This window comes from Microtus pennsylvanicus, chromosome 4 (genome assembly GCF_037038515.1).
Source record: "Microtus pennsylvanicus isolate mMicPen1 chromosome 4, mMicPen1.hap1, whole genome shotgun sequence".
Classification (NCBI taxonomy): domain Eukaryota; kingdom Metazoa; phylum Chordata; class Mammalia; order Rodentia; family Cricetidae; genus Microtus; species Microtus pennsylvanicus.
This window is the reverse complement of record NC_134582.1, coordinates 46,246,255-46,252,210: the sequence shown is the minus strand read 5'-3', so window position 1 is coordinate 46,252,210 and position 5,956 is coordinate 46,246,255.

Sequence of the window (5,956 nt, the reverse complement as noted above, 5' to 3'; positions counted from 1 at the left end):
GCCAGTAATCCCAGCGCATCAGAGATAGAAGCAACAAGACCAGGAGACCAGGAGGCCATCTTTGACTACATAGCGAAGTTACATAAGACCCTGTCTCAAAACAAAAGGTTAAAATAGTCTAGTTAGTGCAGACTATAATCCAGCTATGCAAGAAGCCAACGCAGGCGGATCACAAGTTCAAGGCCTGCCTGGGCTACAGAGTGAGTTTAAGGCTGACTCATAAAAGCTTTAAAAAGAAAATTAAGGACTTTCTGAGTAAGACTCTGTGCACTCAGGAAATAAGGCCAACAACTGACAAACAGGAGCTCATAAGATTAAAAGGCTTCTGTATGTGGGTAAAGACACTGACCACCAAACCTGATAGCCTGAGTTTGATTCCCAGGACCCTCATGGTAGAAGGAGAAAATCAAATCCTGTAAGGTGTCCTCTGACTTCCATATGTACTATGTGACCAACTTGTATGCACACACAGAGAAATAAATAAATGTAATTTAAAAAATTTTAAATGTGGTGCTGAAGAGATTGTTCAGTGGTTAAGAACACATACTACTCTTACAGAAGACCTGAGTTTGGTTTCCATCACCCATTTGGGTGGCTCCAACTACCTGTAACTTCAGTTCCAGGGGATCCAACATTCTTCTGGGCTCTGCTGACACCGACATTGAGAAGTGCACATACCTGCACACAGACACATTCACATGCTTGTAATGAAAATTATATATTTATATATTTTCAGACAGCATTTCTCTGTATAAGTCCTGGCTGTCCTGAACTCACTGTGTAGACCAGGCTGGCCTCAAACTCAGAGATCCAACTGCCTCTGCCTACTGAATGCTGGGATTAAAGGTGTGCACTACCACTGCCCAGCAAAAATAATTTTGGGGGGGGGGGGTTTCGAGACAGGGTTTTTCTATAGCTTTGGATCCTGTCCTGGAACTCTTGTAGACCAGGCTGGCCTCGAACTCAAAGAGATCTGCCTGACTCTGCTTCCCGAGTGCTGGTATTAAAAGGAGTGCACCACCACCGCCCAACTTGCAAAAATAAAATTTTAAAGAAAGAAAATGAGATACATATACGGGACACATACAACAAAACTTTATTCATCTCTGAAGGAAAAATTATGAAAATTTCTGGAAAATGAATGGAACTGGAAAATATTATACTGAGCAAAGTAACCTAGGCCCTGAGATGTAACTCTGAGTGTTCTCTTTCAAATGCAAATCCTGGCTTCACATGTTTAGATTTATATGCTTAACATGGAGTGCCTGGAGAGGCCAGCAAGGTAGAAAGGGGTGCTTTGGGGTGGAGGGGAGACCTTCAAGGAGGGAAAACAGAGGAACATGTGATATTAACTAGAAAAGGAGAATACTAGCAGAGCAAATATTTAAGTGGGGATGGGGTGGCTGAATGGGAAGATAAGGGAATGGGAAAAAGGAATGCATGAAAAAGATGCATGTAAACCTATATTAAAAGTTAATTTAAAAATAAAAGCTAATTAAAAATATAATGGAGGATTGGTTCAGTGGATAAAGGGGCCTGCCACCAAACCTGACAACCTGACTTCAATCCCTGGGATCCACATGGTGGAAGGAGAGAACCAACTCCAGTCAGTTGCCCTCTGACCTCCTGTGGGTGCACATACACACATACTAGTAGTAATAATAATAATGATGATGATGATGATAATAAATCCCCCAGCACTCGGGAGGCAGAGGCAGGAAAATCTCTGTGAATTTGAGGCCAGCATGGTCTGAATGGCTTCTAGGCCAACTAGGACTATATAGTGAAGCCTTATAAAAATTTAGTTTAAAATAAACAAATATATATAATAAGAAAAGAGTTTGAAGGGAGGTTCCAAGGCACCTCATATAGTGGCTAACACTGCTCACAGAAGTTGTGGGTTATTAAATAAAAATTCTAGTACCAGGTTTGGAATACCACCTAGTGAGTTGTTGGCCAGTGAGACCCTAGAGACTCTTCAAATAGTATAGATTATTAGTGTTGCCCTTGAGTGCTCACCAGAAGTAGATGATAAAACCCTATACAGAAGGCACCACACATTTTAGCTGCAGGACATAAAGAAATCAAACTAGAAGCTTTCTCCCTATTGATTGACTTTCTTAGCTACCAAAGATGTTATGCAGGCTTCAGGGGTATAAAGGTCACCACTGATTTTACTCAGGTGTGAACCCTGCAAGCTATAACACCAGCCTTCCAGGCAAGATGTACTTTCTGGTTCAGTAGTGGCATGGCTGTTATAGGGGTAACCAACCACTTTCTCGTTAGATTTGAGGCCCACACCCCAGGAGAAATTCATTCCTGGTACTATAAACCTGGTCAAAAGCCTACAAATGGGGAAGTCACCTATTCAAGAGAGGGGAAACTTGCTCTTGTTGGTTTGCTAAATGAACATGGTGTCAAATTATGTTTATACCCATAATTAATGCTCTCAGATTTGGTTAGAGAAACTTGTTTGCAATGGGCAATGATTAAAGTAGAGAATTATAACTGGTCACAGTGCTAAGAATAAGTGACTGTTGACTGCTCAGCCTTAAACGGGCTATCTACATTACCCTTTCCAAAGCTCAGGGAATGTGAAAGATGGGGGGGGGGGGGCCTGTAAGAGCCAGAAGATGGGAAGGACTGTTTTGAAAAACTGTCTTCTGGAGAGGACAAGTGGCCTGTCAATATCCCATCATGGCATGGGGAGGGCTCATAAGGCCCATCACTCCCTGAGAGGAGCTGTAGGCAACTAAAGGTTGTTGGGGGAGGAGAAGTCATATTCCTTAGTGGTGGATCCACTAGTAAAGCGTTCTTGCTCAAGTGACTTCAGTTAAATGGGTAAAAAGACATAAAAGTAGGAGGGACGCTTGTTGGGAAGAAGGGGTTCGGTGAGATGGAGAAAGTGGAAAGGAAAAGACCATGGGGAGAATGCTATCAAAGCACACCTTGTGAAATTCTGAAAGAAAAAAAAAAGAAAGAAAGAAAGGGGAGGATTGGAGAGGTAGTGCCTTGCAAGCTCAGGGAACAACAGTCTGAAACGCAGAACCTTGTGTATCCTGCATAGCCTGCCTGGGATGACGCAGGAATAAAGAAATGACAGATACACGTCCGTAAAAGCTGTGAGCTGAAGCTGCTCTGACAGAGGGAACCAACTCTACAACCTGGGAACTCAGTTCTTTTATTATGCACAGCACAACAGGAGGGATTAGCTAGTCTCAGTGGGAAGTCTCTGTAATAAAGTCTCAGGTTGCAGTTGGGGGGTAGGACGGGGGAGGGGGGTGTGGAGTTGCTAATTTTTGCATACTCTGTCAGCAACATCAGTGTGAGGACCAAGGGATGGCTTTGCCCCTTCCCATGGGTGTCAGGCCCTTAGCATGGCCATGCCTGTCAACAATACATATTCCCCAGGACTTCATTCACTCTCCCACAGAATCCATATAAAAATGCAGAGTGTATGATACATACTCCTAATCCTATGCTGGGGGTGGGCAGAGACAGGAGGATCCTGGGGCTTGCTGACCAAGCCACTGTAGCCTACATAGCTTGGTAGTAGAACACTCGTACAACACAGAACATGTATGTTCAGCCTCCAAAATCTAACAAATAAAAATAAAAACGATTATTACAACACAAAAAGAATTTAGTTTACTTTGTATTTGAATTTGAATTATTGCCTTGTTCCCCCACCCCCAAACCCTGAAACATTTTACTCAACACAGAAATTCTGCTGGGATCCATCTGGTCACAAAGTGTTACTGGATTAGGTTACAAAATGGGTTAGACTCGGAGGTGATCCAGGCAGCATAGTGGCAAAACATTGAGGTTCTAAAAGAAGCAGCAGAGAAATTTTGCAGTCATTGTACAATGCCAGCAACACTGAACACACAGATTCACCCTTTGAAAAGGCCTACCTTTCCTGTCCATATCTCAGCTCATCCGTATGTTGATTTTAATATACAAATTTGTTTTTATCTGTTTTCATATTACTTTAAGACTGTACATGATGGCATATACCTTTGATTGCAGCACTGGTGAGACAGAGGCAAATGGATGGCTCTGAGCTGGAGGCCAGCCTGACCTACATTGTGAGTTCCAGGCCAGCCAGCTCTACATAGCAAGGCCATCTCTCAAACAACAACAACAACAACAAACCCCTCCAAAACACAAAATTAAATTGAGTTTAAAGAGAAAGAAAGGAAAAGCTATAAAGTAGTTACACCCTCTTGGGGCCAGTGAGAAGGCTCAAAGCATAAAGACACCTGCCACCAAGTCTGACAACTTGTCTTAGATCCCTAGGACCCACCCAGTAGAAGGAGAGAACGAGTTCCCACAAGTTGTCCTCTGACATCTAAATATGTGCCATGGGTGTGCATACACATACAATGTAACTTTAGAAAAATTTTAAAGAGGTTTTACCCCCTTGGGAAAAGTATCTAGGATATCTAACACTTTCAAATTGCTGTACTTGTAGCCTAGAAATTGATATACCATTAATTATAGTAAGAATGAGACATTGTATTATTTTAGTGTGTTACTTTTAGCAAGTGGCATATACTTTTAATCACAGTGCTCAGGAACAGAGAGAGGTGAGTCTCTATGAGTTCTTGGTCTATATAGAAAGATCCAGGCTAGCCATGGTTATACAGTGAGACTTTGTCTCAAAAAAAAAAAAAATAACTTTTGCCTTTAATTTTCTACTCCTACAGTCTTTGATGACTAAAACTGTCATAACTAGATTCTGCAAAGATTTTTAAGTGCATATGTCTGAGTGTATGGCACCATGTACACAAAGGCCTCTGAGGAGGTCAGATCCCTTGGAACTGGTATTACAAATGGTTGTGAGCCACCATATGTGAGTGCTAGGACCTGAACCCAGATGCTCTGCAAGAGTAGTAAGTGCTCTAAACCACTAAGCTAGCTCTCCAGCCCTGGAATTTTTCTTTTAACTTGGATAAAAAAATAATAAAAATAGCCAAGCATGGGGGTGCACACTTTAATCCCAGCATTTGGGAGGCAGTGGTAGGTGAATCTCTGAGTTCAAGGACAGCCTGGTCTGCATATCAAATTTTGGACCAGACAGGGTTACATAGTGAGACACTGTCTAAAAAGGGGGGGGGGGGGGTAAAAAAAATAAATGAAAATAGATTGTATGCTTCCAAGAAGAGGGACCCCCATAACAAATTAGCACCATGTTCCACTAAGCAATGATTCCAGGCTGGAAAGAAGTAGGTCAAATATATGAAACCAGAGAACTGACTCAAAAAAATCAGAGGTATATAAAATTTGATACACGAGATCAGACTTAATTACTGGTCCCATTGCTCTGAGACTGCACATTAGTTAGTGTGTTTCCTCTAAATAAACCCATTTTGGTGGTGTTATAGGAAGGAGGATGAAGAAAGATCCCCTGATTCTCCACAGACAGGAACTTGTTTATCTACTAGTGAGAACACAAAAACAAAGAACAAAGAAAAAAAGAAAAGAAAAAAAGAGAAATAAAAAACGAAAAAAAAAAAAACAAAGAACTGGTTCAGTATCATGTTAATATTGAAGAAGTAAACTAAAAGAGTACAACTCAGTAACTCTTATACCAACAAAGAAAAAAACTGAGCAAAAACTGAGTGAAAATTCAAAATTGTTTGCTTGGTCTCTTTCAAGGAACCTGTGAGTTCAGTCTCATGCTTCTAACCCTTGTCTTCAAGTCCCCAAACTAGAATGAAACCAGATAAAAGCCCGAGGAACCACTTCACACCCTAAACACGTGCAAACTTTGCTCAACAGAACATTCTACTGCCAAAATAGTGCTGGCAGAAGTTTGTAACAAAAGCCCCAGGCTGCATGATTTGCTGGCACTGGAGAGCTTTATAATACAGCCGAGCTTGAGAATTACTAACTCACTTGAGACTCCTCCTCCAAGTCTGACTTGAGAAGGATGAAAGCTATCATCAAGAAG